Source organism: Dama dama, chromosome 7 (genome assembly GCF_033118175.1).
Source record: "Dama dama isolate Ldn47 chromosome 7, ASM3311817v1, whole genome shotgun sequence".
In the NCBI taxonomy this organism is placed as follows: Eukaryota; Metazoa; Chordata; class Mammalia; order Artiodactyla; family Cervidae; genus Dama; species Dama dama.
The window spans coordinates 38,418,762-38,444,500 of NC_083687.1; positions in this window are offsets into that span (position 1 = coordinate 38,418,762).

Genomic DNA, 25,739 nt, shown 5'->3' on the forward strand with positions numbered 1-25,739 from the left:
GCAGAGAAAGCCTTTGACAAAATTCAACACTCATTTATGATTAAAACTCTCCATAAAGCAAGAATAGAAGGAACATACCTCAACATAATAAAAGCTATATATGACAAACCCACAGCAAGCATCACCCTCAATGGTGAAAAATTGAAAGCATTTCCCCTGAAATCAGGAACAAGACAAGGGTGCCCACTCTCACCACTACTATTCAACATAGTGTTGGAAGTTTTGGCCACAGCAATCAGAGCAGAAAAAGAAGTAAAAGGAATCCAGATAGGAAAAGAAGAAGTGAAACTCTCACTGTTTGCAGATGACATGATCCTCTACATAGAAAACCCTAAAGACTCTTCCAGAAAATTACTAGAGCTAATCAATGAATATAGTAAAGTTGCAGGATATAAAATTAACACACAGAAATCCCTTGCATTCCTATATACTAACAATGAAAAAACAGAAAGAGAAATTAAGGAAACAATACCATTCACCATTGCAACAAAAAGAATAAAATACTTAGGAGTATATCTACCTAAAGAAACAAAAGACCTATACATAGAAAACTATAAAACACTGATGAAAGAAATCAAAGAGGACACAAACAGATGGAGAAACATACCGTGTTCATGGATTGGAAGAATCAATGTTGTCAAAATGGCTATTGTACCCAAAGCAATCTATAGATTCAATGCAATCCCTATCAAGCTACCAACGGTATTTTTCACAGAACTAGACCAAAGAATTTCACAATTTGTATGGAAATACAAAAAACCTCAAATAGCCAAAGTAATCTTGAGAAAGAAGAATGGAACTGGAGGAATCAACCTGCCTGACTTCAGACTCTACTACAAAGCCACAGTCATCAAGACAGTATGGTACTGGCACAAAGACAGAAATATAGATCAATGGAACAGAATAGAAAGCCCAGAGATAAATCCACGAACCTATGGACACCTTATCTTTGACAAAGGAGGCAAGGATATACAATGGAAAAAAGACAACCTCTTTAACAAGTGGTGCTGGGAAAACTGGTCAACCACTTGTAAAAGAATCAAACTAGAACACTTTCTCACACCATACACAAAAATAAACTCAAAATGGATTAAAGATCTAAATGTAAGACCAGAAACTATAAAACTCCTAGAGGAGAACATAGGCAAAACACTCTCCGACATAAATCACAGCAAGATCCTCTATGACCCACCTCCCAGAATATTGGAAATAAAAGCAAAACTAAACAAATGGGACCTAATGAAACTTAAAAGCTTTTGCACTACAAAGGAAACTATAAGTAAGGTGAAAAGACAGCCCTCAGATTGGGAGAAAATAATAGCAAATGAAGAAACAGACAAAGGATTAATCTCAAAAATATACAAGCAACTCCTGCAGCTCAATTCCAGAAAAATAAATGACCCAATCAAAAAATGGGCCAAAGAACTAAACAGACATTTCTCCAAAGAAGACATACAGATGGCTAACAAACACATGAAAAGATGCTCAACATCACTCATTATCACAGAAATGCAAATCAAAACCACAATGAGGTACCATTACACGCCAGTCAGGATGGCTGCTATCCAAAAGTCTACAAGCAATAAATACTGGAGAGGGTGTGGAGAAAAGGGAACCCTTTTACACTGTTGGTGGGAATGCAAACTAGTACAGCCACTATGGAAAACAGTGTGGAGATTTCTTAAAAAACTGGAAATAGAACTGCCATATGACCCAGCAATCCCACTTCTGGGCATACACACTGAGGAAACCAGATCTGAAAGAGGCACATGCACCCCAATGTTCACCGCAGCACTGTTTATAATAGCCAGGACATGGAAGCAACCTAGGTGCCCATCAGCAGATGAATGGATAAGGAAGCTGTGGTACATATACACCATGAAATATTACTCAGCCGTTAAAAAGAATTCATTTGAATCAGTCCTAATGAGATGGATGAAACTGGAGCCCATTATACAGAGTGAAGTAAGCCAGAAAGATAAAGAACATTACAGCATACTAACACATATATATGGAATTTAGAAAGATGGTAACGATAACCCTATATGCAAAACAGAAAAAGAGACACAGATGTACAGAACAGACTTTTGAACTCTGTGGGAGAAGGTGAGGGTGGGAAGTTTCAAAAGAACAGCATGTATACTATCTATGGTGAAACAGATCACCAGCCCAGGTGGGATGCATGAGACAAATGCTCGGGCCTGGTGCACTGGGAAGACCCAGAGGAATCGGGTAGAGAGGGAGGTGGGAGGGGGGATCGGGATGGGGAATACGTGTAAATCTATGGCTGATTCATATCAATGTATGACAAAACCCACTGAAATGTTGTGAAGTAATTAGCCTCCAACTAATAAAAAAAAAAAAAAAGAAAAGAAAAAGAACACATACTACCACATTAAAAAGGAAGAAAGAGAGACAGAAAGACTAAAGAGGCAAAAAATGATCCCTACACTTAAGGGAATGTGACTGGGGATTTTTTTTTAAACAGTACAACACTGACAGAGAAACAGACCAAGAGTCAGTGATGGTGCACCGGTGGGATTAGTAAGAGTGCTCGGGAAATGCAGAACAAAGTAGCAGTCAGGATCAAGTGCTCCAACAAAGGAAGGACTTCCTGGACAGAGATTGGTTGGAAAAGCAAGGAAAAGCACTCCCAGGGGGAGGGAAGGTTTGTGCAAGGGTGGGATCGGGAAAAACGGAATTTCCCGGACACCCCTGAAACACTTCATGTGACCAGGACACTGCTACACTTCCTCAGACTGTACAAGCAACCCCCAAAACTGACCCTCAGTAGCTCTGCCATTGCAGTCATCTTTGTACGTCCCAGCTCACCAGAATCCAATCCTTTCCCTTCATCCCTACCTGTGTGCGTGCTCAGTTGCCCAGTTGCGTCTGACTCTTTATGACCCCCATGGACTGTAGCCCACCAGGCTCCTCTGTCCATGGGATTCTCCAGGCAAGAATACTGGAGTGGCTTCCCATTTCCTACTTCAGGGGATCTTCTTGACCCAAGGATTGAACCAGTGTCTCTAGCATCTCCTGCATTAGCAGGCAGATATACCACTGCACCACCTGGGAAGCCTCCCTCCACCATCCCTACCTACAAGGTCCTAACGACCAGGCCCACCCTCCTCTTACTCCTCAGCAGTCACACTGGGTTTCTTAGGGTTCCGTCACTCCCAACTCCTTCCTGTCTTGAGCCTTTTCTCTGCCTGCTCCCCCCACTTCAAATGCCCTTCCATCTGACTTTCAGAGGACCACCTACTTCCTGAGATTCAGATTCCACTTCAGAGGAAGCCTCTTCAGAGGTACCTCACCTGACCACCCACTCAGCAGCACCTACCTGGTGTCTCTGCGTCACCGTGCTTAATTCTCTGCAGGGTAACCTGATATTTTTCTTGAGCATTAATTCGTTATTATTGAAATCAGTACAGTCCATCTTCATTAGTCACTTTCTTTTTTTAAATTTACGAATATGCTCAACTGGCAAAACGTTTACTTGTAACCCTAAAGTCAATACTCTCAGTGTTTCTACATTCATCCCTGGACAAGTATAGAGCAGCAACAATGTTGGGTTGACCAAGGCACACGTTCCCAGCTGGGGTCCAACAAGGTCACGCTCTGCTTTCATGTTTCAGGTCTCATAGAGCAAACTAGGATTCTTTCGGAGATACATTTGGTGACCGTTTTTCACAATTTTGCCCTTTTTATTGGTGATTCTGCTTGCTTCTGCACAAAATGTGGTGCTGCTGTGTTGTCTAGCATAGGAAGGCTGTGATGTACTTACAGAGAAAATTCTAGTGTTAGGTCAGCTTCTTTCAGGCATGAGTTCCAGGGCTGGTGGCTGTGAGTTCCATGTTAATCAATCAAAAGTATTATTAAATCAAGTGTCTTTAGGCAGGAACACACATAAAACAGGGCTATGTGTTGTTCAGTTGATAAAACCGTCTCATGACCAGAGGCCCACAGGAACCTAATCTCCTATTGCCCCTAGGAGCAACAGTTACATATTTGCAAATTCAGTGTTCTCAGTGACCTTATAAGATGTAACTATCATGAACAACAAGAACTGAATTCATTTATTTTAAATATGGGTATTTTTGGAGTTCTCCAAAGAAAGTTTGGCAAATCAGTCTATTTTTCTCCTGCTAAACCAGACGACAGCTGGTGGTAACGAAAGTAGCAGAGAAATGGTTAAGAGATCTACTTTTGTCTTTAATTAGGTTTTAAATAAATGTCTGCATATAGATAAAGTGGATTTATGCAGTTCTGGCATAATTTATTCTCCCCTGCAAGCAGGGACCATGTCTATCTTGTTTAGAACTATGGATCACCACGCCCAGCACAAAGTGGACTCTTATTAAAACTCCAATGAATGACTAAAACACTTACTTCATGCCAAACAAAATCTTACTTCTTACACTTATTTCCCCTGCAAAAATATATACCACGTCTGAAGTACTAAATTCTTGCCCCCACTTCAATGGGATAAAAAAATTTCAGTAATTGCCTGACAGTAAAGATACTGAGAACTTCATCAACAGAGACCTGGAGTTGGATTCTAACTCTAAATTACTACCTGAGGTTGGATAGTTTATTTTACTTCTCAGAGCCTCATGCTTCTTGTATATAAAAGAGACATACCACTGCCTCCAGCACACGATTGTGACAATACAACAGTATTAATATAATAGTCAAAGCTATGGTGTTTCCAGTAGTCATGTACTAATGTGAGAGTTGGACCATAAGAAGGCTGAGTGCCACAGAACTGATGCTTTCAAACTGTGGTGTTGGATAAGACTCTTGAGAGTCCCTGGGACTGCAAGAAGATCAAACCAGTCCATCCTAAAGGAAATCAACCCTGAATATTCATTGGAAGGACTGCTACTGAAGCTGAAGCTCCAATACTTTGGCCACCTGATGTGATGAACCAACTCATTGGAAAAGACTCTAATGCTGGGAAAGACTGAGGGCAGGAGAAGAAGGGGAGGACAGAGGATGAGATGGTTGGATGGCGTCACCATCTTAACAGACATGAGTTTAAGCAAACTCCAGGAGATACTGAAAGACAGGGAAGCCTGGCGTGCTACAGCCCATGGGGTGGCGAAGAGTCGGACACGATTTAGCAACTGAACAGCAGCAACAATATACAATTTCTAGTACACTGCCTCATACATAACAGATATTGAATAAATTCCATCCATTCACGCTTCCATGGAATCATGAGTCATTCATAACAGCAGGGCCAGCACAAAAGGAATGAAGTCCTTACTTGACAAGACAGAAGGAAGAGGTTGGGTAGCCTCCTGCAGCCAAGGCAATTTTTATTTTCACATAACTTTTTTGATTATCCTTTCAGCTCTACCTTCAAAAGAGATAACCGTCTTCAGGAGTCGGTAGCAACCCTCAAGAAAGGCACAGAAGTTATATATTAGAACCTACTTTCTCTCTTACCCAAGGAACGAGAAAAAATGGTTTGAATTCACAGCCTAATTTTATCTTTTAATTTTTATTTATTTATCTGGCTACACTGACTCTTAGCTGCTGCATGTAAGATCTAGTTCCCTGACAGGGAATCAAATTCAGGCTGCGTGCATTGGGAGAGCAGGGTCTTAGCCACTGGACCACCAGGGAAGTTCCCACAGCACACTTTTTTAAAAATTTGTATTTCTTGTTTTAATTGTGGTAAAATATACATAATATAAAATTTTCCTTTTTAACCATTTTTCAATGTGCCCTCTTTCTTAAGCAAGCACTGGCAGAGGCTACCTACCTATAGACATGCATGCATAAGATTTGGCCTTCAGAATACTCAGAGTGGATGTAATGCTCCTAAGCTTAGATTTTGGGCTTCCCTGATGGCTCAGTAGGTCAAGAATCTGCCTGCAATGCAGGAGATGCAGGAGACTCGGGTTTGATCCCTGGGTTGGGAAGACCCCCTGGAGGACACATGGCAACCCACTCCAGTATTCGTCCCTGGAGAATCCCATGGACAGAGGAGCCCAGCAGGCTACAGTCCATAGGGTCTCAAAGAGCTGGACCCAATTGAAGCAACTGAGCATACAGACCCATGTTTAGATTTAAGATTCCTATGCCCCTTCCCACCACCTTCGACTAAATTTATCATTCAAGAAATAGACATTCCCTTGAAACTTAGCCTGTCTTCCTCATTCTTGAAATTTTAGTCATTTTTTTGAATTAAGGCACCTACTAGTAAAAAAAAATAATAATAACAACTTTTTGGGAATGGTTCTGCCAGATGAATACTCAACCACTAAATCATTTAGGGAATAGATCTCTACTTTACGTGATCTAGCTACAATTCCAAATTAGCATTACTGAAACAAGATTTTTAACTTCTCCCTGCCTATTTATTTTTCTATGAAGTGAAATAGTTGGATGACATCTAAAACCCATTTCAGGTCTCACAAAGTATAATTCTGTTATTAAAAGCACAGGAACTGTTGTATACCACACTACACACACACAGAGTAAAACACTGCTTCAGGAAGTACAGGCCAGAAACGTGTATGGTTATGATATCACACATTCCCAAACAAGGCCTATCAAGTAGTGCAGACGCGAGAAAAGCAAACACCATTCTAATGACCTCATGCAACCTCATTTTATAAACATGATGAAGACTCCTCTACACTAAGCTGTTTAGAGCAGCAAGACTTAGGCTAACCGATAAAGCTTTTTTATGTAATATCAGTTACTTAAAAAATAAAAGAGTTCTGTTAAACTTACTGGCAGATTAATATAAAAAAAAAGTTGAGCAACAAGCCTCCCTGTATTTGATAAATGAGTTGAGCCATGGCTTTGGGTCCCTTGCATGAGATTGTTGATTTGATCATGAACCTGATGAACTGCATAGAGATGTTCCTCTAAGTTCCACTCTGTACATGTTGCCCAACACTTGTCTCACGAGGTCATCAAAGGTAAGTATCATGTTCAATTGTTTGGCGTTTTCTAGCAAATATTTCTGGGTCTGCAACATCTCAAGAGCCACCTGATTAGCCAACAGTATAACCCACTGAATGTGGCTTAGTAGCACAGACTCCGACTTCATACTTTTCATGACATGAGTGATGTCCTAACCCATCTGTCAGAAACACTTAATTCCAGATATCTACTCCACAGCCAGAAATCTAGGATAGAAAGGGATCCTCCACTTGTCCACATGAAAAAAACACTGTTAAAATTTTAATGTGTTGGATTTCGGCTTCTATGTATGAAGTACTAAATATGACAAGAAGAGGAAGAGGAGAAGGGGGAATAGGAAGAGAAAGAAGAAAGAAAATAAGAAAAATGTAAAATAAGATGACAGATTTAAACTAAATCATATCAATAATTACATTAAATACAAACGGTCTAAACATTCCAATGAAAAGGCATCTAAGAAAAACCTACAAGTAATACCATACTTAATTTTTAAAGACACTGCTTTCTTCTGAATTCATCTACTTTAATATTTGTTCATCAAAAGTGTTCATAAGAAAATAAGCCAACAAGGCACGAACTGGGAGAAGATATCTTTGGAGCACGTAAACACTAGTAGCTAGAATATATAAAGAACTACAAAGAGAAACTACAGACCAGTAGAAAAAATGACAAAAGATATAGATATGCACCTTTCAGAAGAGAAACACAAATGGTCCATAATGTGTAAAGATGTGCAATCTCATTTATCATCCAAAAAAGCAAATTAAAACCATGAGAAACTACTTTATGCTCACCACAATACCAAGGTAAGTTAGCAAGGGTGTGAAATGATAGGAATATTTATTCACCACCCATGAGTACTGGTTATTTTCTAGAAAGAAGTTCAGTTCAGTTCAGTCGTTCAGTCGTGTCCGACTCTTTGCAACCCCATGGACTGCAGCACTCCAGGCCTCCCTGTCCATCACCAACTCCCACAGTTTACCCAAACTCATCTCCATTGAGTCAGTGATGCCATCCAGCCCTCTCATCCTCTGTTGTCCCCTTCTCCTCCCGCCCTCAATCTTTCCCAGCATCAGGGTCTTTTCCGATGAGTCAGTTCTTTGCATCAGGTGGCCAAAGTATTGGAGTTTCAGCTTCAACATCAGTCCTTCCAATGAACACTCAGGACTGATCTCCTTTAGGATGGACTGGTTGGATCTCCTTGCAGTCCAAGGGACTCTCAAAAGTCTTCTCCAACAGCACAGTTCAAAAGCATCAACTCTTCGGCGCTCAGCTTTCTTCATAGTCCAACTCTCACATCCATACATGACTACTGGAAAAACCATTGCCTTGACTTGATGGACCTTTGTAAAGAAAGGGGTATTTATACCCCTGTTCTCAAGAATCATTGGTTGAGGGCTACTCCCAAGGACCCCTCTAGACTGCTGCATTGTGCACTGGCCACACAGCATTCTACAGGGAGCAGGGAGAAAAGTGCTCAGGCACAGATGCAGACAGTAGCATCAGAAAATTGGTGAGAACACCAAGAAAGATCCAAGGTCATGCGTGAGGGCCTGACAGAATCTGCTACACAACTAAAACCCAAATTGTCCATCAACAGGAAATGACTAAATCATGATACACTCAGGGTAATACTATGCAGCAGTGAAAATAAGGCACCTTCCCTGCCTCCTGAGAAATCTGTATGCAGGTCAAGAAGCAACAGTCAGAACTGGACATGGAACAACAGACTGATTCCAATTCGGGAAAGGAGTACATCAAGGCTGTATATTGTCACCTTGCTTATTTAACTTGTATGCAGAGTCCTTCATGTGAAATGCCGGGCTGGATGAAGCACAAGCTGGAATCAAGATTTCTGGGAGAAATATCAGTAATCTCAGATGGCAGAAAGAGAAGAAGAACTAAAGAGCCACCTGATGAAAGTGAAAGAGGACAGTGAAAAGGTTGGCTTAAAGCTCAACATTCAGAAAACTAAGATCATGGCATCCGGTCCCAACACTTCATGGCAAATAGATGGGGAAACAATGGAAACAGTGAGAGACTTTATTTTTGGGGGGGGCTCCAAAATCACTGCAGATGGTGACTGCAGCCATAAAATTAAAAGACGCTTGCCCTTTGGAAGAAAGGCTATGACCAACCTAGACAGCATATTAAAAAGCAGAGACATTACTTTGCCAACAAAGGTCCATCTAGTCAAAGCTGTGGTTTTTCCAGTAGTCATGTATGGATGTGAGAGTTGGACTATGAAGAAAGTTGAGGGCCGAAGAGCTGATTTTTTTGAACTGTGGTGTCGGAGAAGACTCTTGAGAGTCCCTTGGACTGAAAGGACATTAGACCAGTCCATCGTAAAGGAAATCAGCCCTGAATATCCATTGGAAGGACTGATGCTGAAGGTGAAATTCCAATACTTTGGCCACTTGATGCGAAGAACTGACTCATCGGAAAAGACCCTGATGCTGGGAAAGATTGAAGGCGGGAGGAGAAGGGGATGACAGAGGATGAGATGGTTGGATGGCATCACTGACTAGATGGACATGGGTTTGAGCAAGCTCTGGGAGTTGGTGAAGGACAGGGAAGCCTGGCATGCTGTAGTCCATAGGGTCGCAATAGTCGGACACAACTGAGAGACTGACCTGAACTAAACTGAGTGAAAATAAATGCACCACACGGGACTTCCCTAGTGTCCAGGGGTTAAGACTTGGCCTTCCCATGTAAGAGGTACGGGTTTGATCCCTGGTTGGGGAGCCAAGATCCTACATGCCTTGTAGCCAGAAAACCAAAACATAAAAGAGAAGCAATATTATTTTAAAAATTCGATAAAGCTTTTAAAAACAAGTCACATCAAAAAATCTTCTTAAAAAGAGCATGTACTACAGCTACACACCTCACAAAACATATAATATTAATACCAAAAAAAGTAAGTTGCAATAGAAGAAATACAATTCCACGTATTTAAAGATTAAAACACACACAGAAAGCAATGATTATTTAGGGACACATACATGTGCAGCAAAACTATAAAGGAACACAAGTAAATGATACAAAATCCAGGGTACTGAATTATTTAACATAGATGAAGACAATGTGTTTATAGTAATCATGATAACTTTTTTTTCCCTGAAACACGAATTTCAACTGAAAAAGGAAAAATTGCATCTGGAGCACATGTGAGGAGACATGACTTGGGAGTAAAACCAGATGGGTGCTCTTTTGTTAAGCCGCATGGCAGATGCACAGGTAGGTATTTTATTATTTTCTATTATAGAAATTACATGGACACTTTTTACATGTAAAACATTTTTTTAAGTCTGAAGTAGAAGGTATGAGAATGTTCACATGACTACCTGAGTGGAGGTATATTGAATTTTCTCTCCTTTTACTTTTCTGGATTTTCTACAATAAATATGTATTCCTGTTATGTTACTAAGACAATGTGAAGTCAGTTATGTCCTCATAAATTCCCTTATCTCCCAGTCCTAGCTCTACTCATCTTTCTTATACAACCAGTCCAGGAAAGTAGAGAAATCAGTCATTTGATTCCCAATTGTAGTTATTAACTTATACAGAGATCCCTGGTTTGCTAATTCAGCTACAAATTTACATTCGCCCACAGGCATTAAAGTAAAAAAAAAAAAAAAAAAGTAGGCCAATTCTAAAATAAATCATCCAGTGGGCATTTAAAAAACTTGATAAAAATTGAAGGAAAGAGAAAATCAGAACACTATAGGTGAAACCCTATTTTAATAAATTTCATATGATGATTTCTATTCTCTCATGAAGGGATTTTGAATTGGATTCAGGTTATATCAAACATGGCTTGATATAAATATATTAAGAGGCACTGTATTTAAAATAATCACAGAAACAATTTTTTATTTTGAAACACAAAACCTGAAAGGGGAAAAAACACATAATCTCCGTGACTGTGAACTAACGTTCCAAGGTGCTTGAAATAGCCAACTTGTGTATTCATCAAATGCCTTCTGTATTGTCAAACCATAAAAACTAAGATCATTTCTGCTGCTCTCAGGAGTTACATCTATCACAAAAGACTGGCTCCACTATTTGAATGCAAATTTATAATCAATATCAACCATCCTATCAATGCTAAAACAGAATAAATGTTGAAGGGTTCCAGAGACTAACTAGTGTATTCACAAACAGAAGCAACTGTATTTGTGATAGCCTAAAACGTACTCGTTCACTCGATTAGCAGAATCATGTGTTGATGATGCTGTGGTTAGGATGTCTCTCTTTAGGACTTCCAAAATCATTAGGGATTTTGTATTCATAATCTGAGAGGTGCACATGAATAGGCTTCAGGGCCTCAGGAGCATTTAAAAGCTAGTTGGGAAGAAAAGTGCCTGCCTAAAGAGCTTTTGTAGAGCAATGGACCATGCATCTCCTTTGTGAACTCACATAAGCTTGGACCTAAGACTCACATAAACTCCCACCAATCCAGATGACCACACCTACCTCTGCAAGTTTCTAGCCTTGACTCCAACAGCCCACTCCATTGACCCTGTTTCTTTAGCGTGACTGCTTATTACAAAAGTTGTTCAGAAATGTTTCATGCCCTACAATTCAAAGCTCTCTTAACAACAAAGCTTGGGAGCAGCAATACAGACTTTGCACCAAATAATATTTGGAGGAAAGAGGTGACAAAAGGGAAGAGGGCCTCAAATTCAGAGGCATGACAGTGTGCACTTGGTAAGGATGTGCCATTTGCAAAAAACAGCATTCACATAATGATAAGAATCCCAATTAATCCGAGAATCCAAGAAAAGATCCTGTAACCCGTAAAGGCTGAAAGATGAAAAATCGAGTCAATTACAAAAATAACCAGTGTATTTCTTCTCCAACATTTAACTAAGCCTCTACTCCATGTATTGCTTTCTGTTTAATAAAAGAAGAAAAGAAAAATATTTTCTGGATTTCCAACGTAAAAAGCCAACTTCAAAGGAGGTTTATAAGTACCATAAGGCAATATTGTCACCCAGACAATTCCAAAGTCTTTAAACCACTCTCAGATAACTAATCTGTTATCTGGCAACTCTTATGAGAAAACATCTTTAAAGAGTCCATAAACAATCATTATCTTTAAACAGCATCTTTAAAAACTAAACTCCCTGGATAACATAGATTTGTTTTTCAGTTTAACTTCCTCAGACTCTACTTCAGAAGTCCTTCCCAACATTTTTAATTAGAAAAAAAAAAAATCTTTAAATCAAAAGCTAACAACAAAACAGGTATTACAGCAGATTCTGTAAAAATTCATGTAGGAAAAAACGGGTTTGAAATAAAATCCATGAATTCAGAGAAAAGGCAAAGAGACAATAAAAGCATACAAGTTTAAATGAGGAAAAAATCTTTACATAATCATTTACTTTTCCATTTTAATTAAACTTGAATTCCAAATGATGCTGAGTTTATTAATAATTCTTTATAAATCACTACTGAGCAGGTTCCATAGGAATTTTATGGTTTGTCAATATCAAATGGTAGAGTAATCTAAGACTTTAGTGAGTCAATAAAATAAAAGGTAATCACATGCACCCACACTGAGAAATCTGTTGCAGACTTGGGAGGAGGTGGGGGGACAGGGTTTCAAGTTGCTTTCAAGGCACCAATTAAACCAAATGCTTCAGCCCTGAATAATCCATCTGCTCCTCAATCTAGCTCATCCCCTCTCCAAACGGCCAGCTCCCTTATACACAGTACATATTTTGAGAGATGCAATCAGACATGTTCAGAGCTGGAAAATATTCACTGATCACATGAATACTTAGACATATCAGGTAATCTAAATAAATGTTGAGTCACCGAAATTTACCATTTACGGTTTACCCCAGTAAGCTCTGTTGACTACATGCTATTTACAAGGCAGCCTCCTCTTGCAAGCTTAAAACCTCTAGCAAGACACAGTGTAAGGAGCAGATTTCCAATGTCCTGAAACAAATGCCCTATTTAGGCTAAGCATAAATGAGTGACAACATGTGTACACATATGTGAAGATGTGGAGAAAAATTTTAAGAAGAAATTTCCCTGAATTCAACATGAGCGATTTGGAAATTCAGGAGGCAGTTCAAACTAGTATAAAGCACTGCGTAAGTAAGAAGGTATCTGAACACGCAAATCTTAAAATTCTCCGTATTCTTGAATAAAGTAGAACTTTAGGATGGCAGAAATCAAACGATCTGAGGATTATAACCCAACTGTCAACAATGCAAAGCTGGGTGGTACTTTAATTTTTCTAGCAATATATTACTTTAATATTTACAAAAAAGAAAAGCTAATCATCTCCTAATCCCAAAATCTTGATGATTGTACAGAGAAATGTTTCTGTTAAAGAAGAAAATAGCCCTGCCTGGCTCCTTCTCCTCTGAAAGTGCACTGATACTGACCTCCTCTTCTACAGAGGAGGCTTACCTGGGAGGCCAGAATCTACCGACTTTGTGACTAATTTCCACTGCAACAGCATTAATGCAAATCTGGCGACTGCAGCAGCCATTTACACTAACACCCTCTTTTACACAACTGCTATTACTTGTGCTAAAAACTCAGCTGTCACATCTACATTTTTTCTAAGATAATAATCCCTCTAGTAGAGTCACTGAAAGGCCACATCAGAACAACCAAATGTTGAGGCCCTTGAGGGTTGAATAAGCCCATTGTCTGGTTTGGAACAAGAGGTCTGTATTCATGATGAATCCAGAGTATAAAAAAAAAAAAAAAAAACTAAAGCAGAACAAATACTTAAAATTCAGAGACAAGTCAAAAAGTAGCTGAAAACTCACCCACATTTTAAAACTGCCATCTCCATGTTCCATGTCATCTTCTATGATTCCATTTCAAAATAAAAATGTGGAGATGATATAAATTTATGAGGGCATTTATTTGATTTAACAAGTTGTTTTTTTTCAATTTCTCCTGAACATTTACATTTTGAGAAAGTAGAATATTCTCCCTATCTTAAAAACCTTTAAAGTGAATTGGAGATTAGTCAACTTATTAAGCACTCAATTTTAAGCTTTGACTAAAGATATAAATCATAGTAAAAGAATAATACTATTTTATACTTATATCTCTCTGTATGGTTTATTAAGCAGTTTCACCTAAATTACCTTCCTTAATCCTTATAACAATCCTGTGAAGTAGGAATGACTGGCCTATAATACAGATAAGAACATTGGTAATTGGTATAGAAGCTATTAGCCATGTTTTCTGATTGGCCAGCACCTTTGGAACACCGCTGATGTAGCTGGGTCATTTTTGGCTTTTTGAGGACCCATTTTCCCAAGATAGAACTTAAGAAGCTCAGTTCTCCAGCAAGCTTGCAGCTAGGCTGACTTCAGCATCATCAATCAGATTCACCCTTGCAAAACTGGTACTCACATATGACCAACTGGATGAAGGACACCGCATACTGGTGTGGATTGGATTGGATTTGCTTTTATTGGTTAAGATGGTAACAGAGGCTTCCAGCTCAGGGGGCCAACACTGGTTGCAAGTGAGTTCCCAAGTAGCACTCCTGTTGGCAGTGGTTGCAATTAAATAGATTTCCAGGCAACACGGTCAACCACAGCATCGAGTGCTCAGTTCAGAAGCACACCAGGCAACAGATTCTTCTCTGGGCCAGTTTGCTGGCATGGTTGGGACTCTGTTCCTGAAATCTGACCTATGTGCCTAGTTCTTCAGCCCTCCCAAGGAGGCTCTCTCCTATGAATGTCTCAATATCCTTTCATAAGCTTCATTTCTGCTCAAAGTGCATTTTCTGTTGCTTACAATAAGGAACCCTGACTCTTCAGTGAAGTTGGCAAACATTCGTTCTCTTTGGAAAGTCTTCTCCAGGCAAGCAACCTTTAAGCAGAGTTCAAAAGGATATATGAGATTCAACCAAGCAAAACTGTGGGGAAAGAGGAAAGGCAATCCAGGCAGAGAGCCTGGCAGTGCAAAGGTCCTGTGGTAGAAAAGATGACCAAGGAATCACGAATGAGATGGGGAAGAACTTGATGAAATAAAGCACGCAAGTGAGCAGAAGGCAGAGCATAAGGCATGGTAGAACTGGTCACCGGTTCCCTGCATATCAGAAAAAATTTCCTTATTAAGCCAAAATAAAAGCAGGCATAAGCAACAAACATTCAAAGTTTTACCCTGAGAATTTTCAGAATAAGGCTAATTAGTACCCCACCTACAGAATGGGCTCTGAAACATGTAAAGATAGTTATCATCTTTTTCACATATCTTTTATTTTCCATGCTGAAACCATCCCAGCTTCTTTAACTAAGTAATATCCCAGCCATGACAATCTAGAGGTAAAAGCAATCGACCTAGACTGAGGAAACTTGGGTTTGGGCCTTGATGCTAGACTTATTAAACGCATGATCTTAAGAAATCACTGACATTATCAGGAAAGTTGCCCACATTTATAAAATATGAAAGAATCTACTGCCCTTCAGATCTCACAGAATTATTCTAAGGATCAGATGAACCAAGAAATGTGGGAGCTCCATATAACAGTAGGTATCATTGCATGTGTGCTAAGTCACTTCAGTCGTGTCTGACTCTTTGCACCACTATGGACTGTAGCCCATCAGGCTCCTCCGACCATGAGCTTCTCCAGGAAAGAATACTGGAGTGGGTTTAGGTATTGTTAGAAGAGAATAACTGTAATGACCATACCAGTGTTCACTGTTTCTACAGTATGATCTGCTAAAGCAGCAGTCCTCAACCTTTTTGGTACCAGACACTAGTTTCGTGAAAGACAATTTTTCCACGGACGGGGGGCGGGGGGTGGGGAGTGGTTTCTGGATGATTCATGTGCATTACATCTATTGTGCACTTTATTTCTATTATTATTACATCAGCTCCACCTCAGATTATCAAGCATTCGATCCTGGAGGTTGGGGACCACTGTCCTAAAGGATAAAGAGGAATGCCAATATGTTGAACTAATCAATAGTCTTAATGTGTCCAGAACTGTATAGACTATAATGCTTCAAAAGCAATTTGTCACAAGGCCAAAAAAAAAAAAAAAAAAATTAACAATATAATGTGATGGATGTTAACTTATTGTAGTGATCATTTTGCAACATGTTATCATATAGTCAGTATCAAATTATTATGTTGTAAACCTTTAACTTAGGGACTTCCTTAGCGGTTCAGTGGTTAAGACTCTGTGCTTCCACTGCAGGAGACACGGGTTCAATCCCTGGTCAGTGAACTAAGATCCCATATATCTTGGCTCAGCCAAACAATAAAAAGATAAAAATACTTTAAACTTGTACAATGTTACAGGTTGGTTATTTCTCAAATAAATTGGGGGAAAAAATTCAGTCCTAGTCAACTTTCTAGCATGATGCTGTGTCCTTTTTTGAGCCTCCTTACTAACAAGTTTTCAATGAGAAGTCACCCATTGAGCAACACTGAACGTAAATGACCTGATAATATATAACTGGATTTCCTATGTGCCAGATACCGTGAGCGTGAGCGTGAAAAGTCACCTCAGTCCTGTCAGACTCTTTGCGACCCTATGGACTAAAGCCTGCCAGGCTCCTCTGATCATGGGATTCTCCAGGCAAGAATACTGAAATGGGTTGCCATGACCTTCTCCAAGAGATCTTCCCATCCCAGGGATCGAACCCTCTTCTCCTACGTCTCCAGCTTTGGCAGGCAGGTTCTTTACCACTAGTGCCACCTGGGAAACCCAGATACTGTGCTAAGGGCTAATCATTTTTTTTAATTAAAATTAAAAAATAAAAGTAGCTTGAATAATGCAAGGTTACTTTGTGATGATTTCTCTTTTTAATTCTAAACTATTTCAGGATAAGTTAATAATGAATCTTCTGGTTTTGACCTCAAATGAACTCACAATATAAAAGACACAAATAAATACACTAGCATAACACTTTATCATAAGAGGCAAACTATCCTTTTCAAAAGGACATCCTTGTCTTAGTCATCCTTGTATAACAGGGATATAGTGTCAGTCCCTAAAACATTCAGGCAAGCAATAATTTTTTGATGACTGACTGAATAAATGCAAGACGTACAAGTTGCTATATAAGAGCACAGAGTATATGAAAATGTTTTACTATAAAGTGAAAATAAATCCTTTATACACAGTAAATAAAATGATTATAAATATTAAAAATAATTACAATTCTGTTGCTGTTTAATTGCTAAATCGTGTCCGACTCTTTCGCGACCCTGTGGACTGTAGCCTAGTAGGCTCCTCTGGCCACGGGATTTTCCAGGTAAGAATACTGGAGTGGGTTGGCACTTCCTTCTCAAGGTGATCTTCCTGATCCAGGGATTGAACCCAAGTCTTCTGCGATGGCAGGCATTCTTTACCTCTGAGCCACCGGGCAAGCCCAATGAAGGCTAACGTTTATGAGCATTTTTTTACACGGTCCTAGATACTATGTTTGAGCTTCCCTTGCGGCTCAGTTGGTAAAAAATCCGCCTGCAATGCAGGAGACCTGGGTTTGACCCCTGGGTTGGGAAGATCCCCTGGAGAAGAGAAAGGCTACACACTCCAGTATTCTGGCCTGCAGAATGGCATGGGCTGTATAGTCCATGGGGTCGCAAAGAGTCGGACATGACTGAGCAACTTTCACTTCACTTCATTTCAGACACTATGTTTAGTGCTTGACATGGATCAACTTAAGTAGTATCCAATGACTGACAGTGGAAGGGAGGTCTGGGAAGATGTCACAGGAAAAGTGATGAGTTTTTAAGGCTGTCTTGGCCATCACAATTAGAACAGGGTAACGTTTATATTCTTCATCTGTATCTAGCCAAATCATTCCCCAATTTGAATGTTAAGGATAACTTGATAAATCACAAAGTAAATTCTGAGAAATGGCCAGGTATGCATTCAAATCCATGATAACCAAGTTTAAAACATTTCATTTGATTATATTTGAGTATATTTGGGACTCACAGGCTTAAAAGTATCAGAGATCTGAATAGACATTTTCCTAAAGACATACAGATGGCCAATAAGTACATGAAAAGATGATTATTAATCATCAGAAAATAAAATTTGAAACCACAAAATGCCACCTTACATCTGTCTGATGGCTATTATCAAAAAGACAAGAAATAACAAGTGCTGGGAAAGATATGGAGAAAAAGGAGCCCCGGGAATGTAAATTGGTGCAGCAACTATGGAAAAAGAATATGGATTTTATTTGAAAAATTAAAAATAGAACTGCCATATGATCCAGCAATTCTACTTCTGAATGTTTATCTAAAGAAAATGGAAACACTAATTCAAAAGATATATGCAACCCAATACTCACTGCAGTATTATTTACAGTAGCCAAGATATGGAAATAACCTAAGTGTCCATTGGTGGATGAATGGATGAAGAAAATGTGGGGGGTGTGTGTGTTAGCCACTCAGTCGTGTTTGACTCTTTGTGACCCCAAGGACTGTAGCCCGCCAGGCTCCTCTGCCCACAGAATTCTCCAGGCAAGAATACTGGAGTGGGTTGCCATACCCTCCTTCCGGGGTTCTTCAGGATCTAGGGGTTGAACTTGGGTTTCCTGCATTGCAGGCAGATTTTTTTACCATCTGAGCCACCAGGGAAGCTTTATATACATAAAATGGAAGATTATTCAATCATTAAAGAAATCTTGCCATTTACAATGACATGAATGGATATTTATGCTAAGCGAAATAAGTCAGACAAAGACAAATACCATATGATCTCACTTATATGTGAAATCTTTAAAAAAGAAAAAGAAAACTCATAGATATAGAGAACAGATTAGTGGTTGGGAACAGACAAGTGAAGAAAATGGGTGAAGGCAGTCAAAAAGTACATTTCAGTTAAAAAATTAAATAGCTTTGGTGACTATAGTTAATAATACTGTATTGCACGTTTGAAAGCTGCTAAGAGAGTAAATCTTGAAAGCACTCACCACAAGAAAAAAAATTCAACTATGTGTGGTCATGGGTATTAACTAGATATATTGGTGTGATCATTTCACAATATATACAAATATCAAATCATTTTGCTGTACATTTGAAACAGAACATTATATGTCAACTACACCTCAATAAAAAAAGAGGGGAATTTCAGAGACTTGCCCAAACTATTCCTACAACATGTGAAAATTCATCATATTCGGGAAAAAAAAAATGCTAGTAACTTACATGACATTCCACAGTCCAGCTCAGAAGGACATTCCAAGGTATAACAACTCTCCCAATCAGACTGTGAGGAAAGCAATTCTGACCCGCAGTCAAAGATGTGGGCATAAGTTTCCAGATAGCAAAATCATCTGTAAGTTAAAAGAGAACATTCATCCAAAATGGAAGTTGAAAAGAGTATTAAGAAATAATAGCAAGGGATTTCTCTGGTGGTCCAGTGGCTAAGACCCCACGCTGCCAGAGCAAGGCGTGCTGGTTCCCCTGGTTGGGGCTCACATGCCATGTGGCACAGTCAAAAAGATTTTAAAAAATTAAAAAATAATTTGAAAAAAGAAGTGAAAGCAAGACTAAGACATGTTGGGAAGAGAAGCTGATCCAAGAGCTATTTAATTCATTAAACTGACACCCAACTATTCAAGTATTTTCAGAACCTAATTTGATTGTGCCCTGATCTTCTGTTACATTTTAATTAAGATTAGTTGAGCATATAAATGAATCTTGAGCATAATATCTTAGCGTGAACAAGACTGGAAAGAATCAGAATTGGTCTATCAAAGAAGGAAAAGTGGGGAAAGGCAATCCTTGGGGAGTCTTTGATCCTCAAGGTGGGGGGACCAGAAGTTGATTAAGGTTCCTGGCAACCTAAGAGCCTATTGTACAGAGTGAAGTAAGTCAGAAAGAGAAAGACAAATATCATATATTAAGACATGTATGGATTCTAGAAAGATGGTACTGATGGACCTAGATACAGGGAGCTCAACCCAGTGCTCTGTGACGACACAGAGGGGTGGGATGGGGTGCGAGGCGGGAGGGAGGGTCAAGAGGGAGGGGACATGTATACCTGTGGCTGATTCATGTTGATGTGTGGCAGAAACCAGCACAATATTGTAAAGCAATTATCCTCCAATAAAAAATTAAAAAAAAAAAAATGAAGTCAGCTGGAAGTACTTAAGTCTTTCTTGGAAGGATGCCCAAATCATGATGAAGGCAAAGAAATGCTGCAAGTGTGAGCAGAACTCTAATGCAAACATTGTTTTCTTTCTCATTTCTAATCTGCTGTCCTCCTATTTCCGTATCCGGCTATCATGCCTTTGAACAATAAAAACCTAGTGATACGGTCTTGACTCATAATTAACTTGTTACCGAGGATATCCCTGTATTATATTTTCTCTGACTTGCGTAAAAGGTGTCATTCACCACTTTGCAATCTTTTGATTAATTTTTTCCCCTGTTTACTCAGGGTTCTTTGTATATTGTGTTTAGGTGAATGTATGTGTGTATCAGATGATTATACGTAGATACATGCACTCTAAACCAAATCTTATTCTAGAGGTTTAAGGTTAAGAAGGGGCAATATTAAGTACCGAGTCTGCAGACTACTGAACTGAAATAGTTTTTTTATTGGAGTATAATTGCTTTACAATGCTGCGTTAGTTTCTTCTGTACAGTTAAGTGAATCAGCTATACATTTACATATATCCCCTCCCTCTTAGACCTCCCTCCATCCCACTCATCTAGGTCATCACAGAGCACTGGGCTGATCTCCCTGTACTAGACAGCAGCTTCCCACTAGCTATCTGCTTTACAAACGGTAATGCGTATATGTCAATCCTAATCTTTCAATTTGCCCCACTCTCCCTTTCCACTCCTGTGTCCACGTATCGGTTCCCTACGGTTTCATCTCTATTCCTGCTCTGAAAATAGGTTCATCTGTACCATTTTTCTAGATTCCATATATATGCCTTAATATATGATATTTGTTTTTCTCTTTCTGTGTCTAGATTTGCACACTTAAAATTGTCTTCAAACTTTAAATATCTTTGATTTTCCAGGATCTCCTCCCCCTCCAAAACACCATTTTTCTACCATCAATATGATCTTAAGCTTCACAAAAGATCTATCTGTGAGTCACTGGCTCCTTTATCTCCAAATCAACATCATTCATAGACCATTTATTTTTAAAAATAACCTGTTAATATTTATTTTATTCCTCAGTGTAAGTAGGAGAGCTAAGGTATAATACTCAGAAAACCCAAACTCAGTAATCTTCAGAGCATAGGTTTTGTCTCCTTACAATAGCTTCCTGCCAGTGGACTGGCAGGGGAGGGGGTGAGGACAGCCTTGGGAATTTAAATGACCGAGTCACCCAGGGAAAGCAAGCTTATTTTTAGTAAGAGGAGGAGGGGAATGCTGATTTAATTTATTTCTCTGCCTGCAAACCTACCTTGGAAAGGAAAAGCAGGAGCTGATTAATTAGATTAGCAAATCCACTAAGTTGTTTATTCTGTTGGGTGAATCAATGCTTCCCTGAATTTACTTTAGCTTTATTTTTTGCTTTCAGATCTATCTGCTAAGTAAGATGTTAAGAGCCAAAAGCCCTTCTCTCCTCCAGTTCTTGCAAATACCTTTTCATATGTTTATTTGATCCTTTTGTGATTGGAGGCAGACAGATTTCACAGTTTCACCCACTCCTCTTCCATCCCCTCAACCCCAGCTTGTGGATAACACACGTATAGATGACAGAAAATCACAGATAATAGAAAATTGACTACACTGCTCTATCCTATTTTTTATGCTTTTCAGTTTTCAGCATTTCTCTTTTCCTACTGACTTTAGTTTTAAATTCTCTTTCCACCCAATATTAAAACCGAAAGGAAAATAAAGCATTTTTCTCTATTAAGGACAGTATATTTTAACATTATTAGAAAAGAATTATGAGAGCAAATTGCTTTAAAAAAAAAACAATTGTTTAATGTCTCATATTTTTGCTAGTCTTTCCTTCTTCCTTCTCTTAATGACCTGTCTTTCTTAGGAAGGCCCTTTCATCTAACTTGCCCCACAAAATTATTCTTGATTCATTTGTTACTGAGATTTACAGGAGTACAGCTGTCCAAACAAAGTGCTGGCCTATGAAAGCCTGGGAAAATCGAGGAAGATAATCAAATTAACATTCTGGCTATACATTCTTTTAACAGAACCCAGACAATTTTGATTTTTTATATTTAAAATGTATTAAAAAGAACAAGCTCTTGTAGCATCACAGACCACATTTTTCCATTTAATGACCTGGATGACATGTTCAGGAGAAAATCCTACTTATTCAGCATCAAATGTGCTTTTCTAGAAAAGATTCTTTTTTTTTTTTTTTTAAATTTTTTTTTTTTAAAGAAGGTTCAAGAGAATAAGGGCTTGACATCCTAGCAGTTGGGGACAACTAGAAATTATTTGGCTCAAAGTGACAGGCATAAAATACGAGCACTGGTGACCTGGACATGAGTGTGGGGGGGCTTCTGATAAACACCACACACCACTGATTTTCAACCAAACAGGGGCTTGGGAGAGCTTTTAATTCAGAAGCTGCAAAATCACCTTCTCCGAGGAAGTTTACATCACTCTAGTTCTGTGAAAAATGAAAAAGATTACAGGATCACAATCTCCCGCAAACTCATGAGGCATATGCTCCTGGCCTTGAAATTCAAACGCAGAGAGAGAAAAGTCAAAATGGGAGTGTGTTCACGCTTCTGAATTTATTCCTCTCCTCTCCCCTGCATCTGGGCATTGACTGAGTTATCACATAATGTAAAGGTGTCCTAGATCAGTTTAACACTCTTTGAATTACACTGAAAAGAACGTCCACCCCAGTAGATAACTATTATGTTCCCTAGATCAAGAAAGAGCATCCTCTTCTTTCTAGCTGCCTAAGACTCCCACCTCCAGTCAGTCACCAAGTCTCATTTAAAATCTACCTTTCTGCTGCTATCCAAAAGTCTACAAGCAATAAATACTGGAGAGGGTGTGGAAAAAGGGGAACCCTCTTACACTGTTGGTGGGAATGCAAACTAGTACAGCCACTATGGAGAACAGTGTGGAGATTTCTTAAAAAACTAGAAACAGAACTGCCATATGACCCAGCAATCCCACTCCTGGGCATACACACTGAGGAAACCAGATCTGAAAGAGACTCGTGCACCCCAATGTTCATCGCAGCACTGTTTATAATAGCCAGGACATGGAAGCAACCTAGATGCCCATCAGCAGACGAATGGATAAGGAAGCTGTGGTACATATACACCATGGAATATTACTCAGCCGTTAAAAAGAATTCATTTGAATCAGTTCTAATGAGATGGATGAAACTGGAGCCCATTATACAGAGTGAAGTAAGCCAGAAAGATAAAGACCATTAGAGCATACTAACACATATATATGGAATTTAGAAAGATGGTAATGATAACCCTATATGCAAAACAGAAAAAGAGACACAGATGTACAGAACAGTCTTTTGGACTCGGTGGGAGAAGGTGAGGGTGGGATGTTTCGAGAGAACAGCATCGAAACATGTATATTATCTAGGGTGAAACAGATCACCAGCCCAGGCTGGATGCATGAGACAACTGCTCAGGGCTGGTGCACTGGGAAGACCCAGAGGAATCGGGTGGAGAGGGAGGCGGGAGGGGGTATCGGGATGGGGAACACATGTAAATCCATGGCTGATTCATGTCAATGTATGACAAAAACCACTACATTATTGTAAAGTAATTAGCCTCCAACGAATAAAAATAAATAAAATAAAATAAAATCTACCTTCCTAAATATCTTTGGACTCCAGTCAGGTTTCTGCATTCCTTCAGTCTCTCTCCCAACTTAGGGCTACTGCTATCTCCCAGTCAGATTGCTATAGAAACTTCCCAACTGGTCTGCCTTCAACTTTGCCTTACCCCATCCATTCTTTTACACCAGCTAAACTCAGCTAAACTCATCTTCCTAGGAAGCAGCTCTCCTATTGCCATGAGGATAAATTCCAGACACCTGAACATATAGTTCAAATTGTGACTGGGCTCTGAGCAAGGTTTTAGCCCAATTTCTCTGCTTTCCATCACACTCCACAGTGTAGCCTGGCTAAGCATTTTTCATTCCCCCCAAACACACACACACACACACACACACACACACACACTCAGCCTGGGCTTTTGGCACGTACTCACGTTTAGTCACCAAGTTGCGTTTGACTCTCTGCGATCCTGTGGATTACAGACCACCAGGTTCCTCTCATTCATGGGATTTCCAGGCAAGAATACTGGAGTGGGTCGCCATTTCCTTCTCCAGGGAATCTTCCCAATCCAGGGATTGAACCTGAGTCTCCTGGGTTGGAAGGCAGATTCTTTACCATGGAGCCACCAGAGAAGCCTGGGCTTTGGCACATACTGCTACAATGCCTGTAACATCCTCACTGTGCCATCACCTCTTCCCTCTTAAAATTTAACCTCTAAGAGTAGCACCTAGTAGGTGTTCAATAAATATTTGCTATTGGGTAAAGGAATGAGCAGGGCAACAATGCTATGAGGCATATGACAAAGTGAAGTTTTTTTTTCAATTAAATTACTTAGACTCTGACTAGGGGGAGAAACCTAGTTATACAGGTTATACAAGTGCTGGATCTAAAGTAGTTTCCTTACCCCACCACATACAAGATGACCTAGATTCAGTATTTGATTGCTCTCTGCTGCCCCAATTTTATTTATACCACCAGTCACTACTCTCTGATGTCAGCTCCATACAAAGCCAGTTTCGAAAGGACAGTGCTGGTTACACCATTAGTCTTACTCAGATCCCCAAGTCAAAATGCTAAAATGAGAAACAAACTTCCTCCTTATTTCTCTTTACTCTAAGCAAACAAATAAACTTTACATTCAAGAGCAACTGCCCTATGCTGAATTGTGTTTAAGTTCCCCTGGTAATTTATTGGGAGTTGTGATGAAATAGTTCCTCTGGCCAATTGCAGTCTCTATCCCCAGGAAAGAACTGAGATCTGAGTGTAGAGGTTCACTCTTAAAAATCCGGTAGTCAGAACCAGCATTCCCCCACTCAAAAGCACTGGGACCTGCAAGAGAAAAATCCAAGCTAATCGGCGTGGGAAGCGGAATGGGTTTAAAGACGCTTCTGAAGTGCCTATACACCACCTTTCCATCTCCTCCCAGCCACGCTTGGCTCTCCCATGCTCCGCTCCAGGTATATTGCTCAAGATCTCCATCTCTTCCTCCCTGCTTTGCTCTGGCTCTTCCTCTGCTTTGGAATGTCGCCATTCCAGTCTCATTCCTCGCCTGGTCCTCTGCCTGGCACAGTCTTCCCACCCTCAAGCGGAATCAGTTAGTCCCCACCTTGGTACTTCCTTTCTTTACTCTCTCAAGCCGCTTAACACAGTCGATATGGCAATTACGACTCATGTATCTGTCTCCCCTACTAAGTTGAGAGCTGAGTATAAGCAGATGCCTCATCTTACTCGTATTGAGATCCTTGGGATTTAAATAATACCTAGCACATGGTAGTCAATGAATGGTAATTTCATGAATGAACCTGCTTCGTCCCTGCCCACAGCTGAGGCCAAACAACAAACTTATCAGAATCTGACAGCAAGTCCATCCATTGTGGTTCTACAGCATCAAGAGCGACAGAAAACCAAGCATGCAAGGACTACAGCTGAACCTGCTATGCAGACGTGGGTAACTTACAAGACTAATTGTCATAATGGCAAGCAAACAGCTTCGTCTCTGACAACACAACCTTGAATTGCTGTTCCAACTTGATTAGCAGTTGGAGACAATTCAAAAGGGAATGTTTAGAGATTTTAAGTG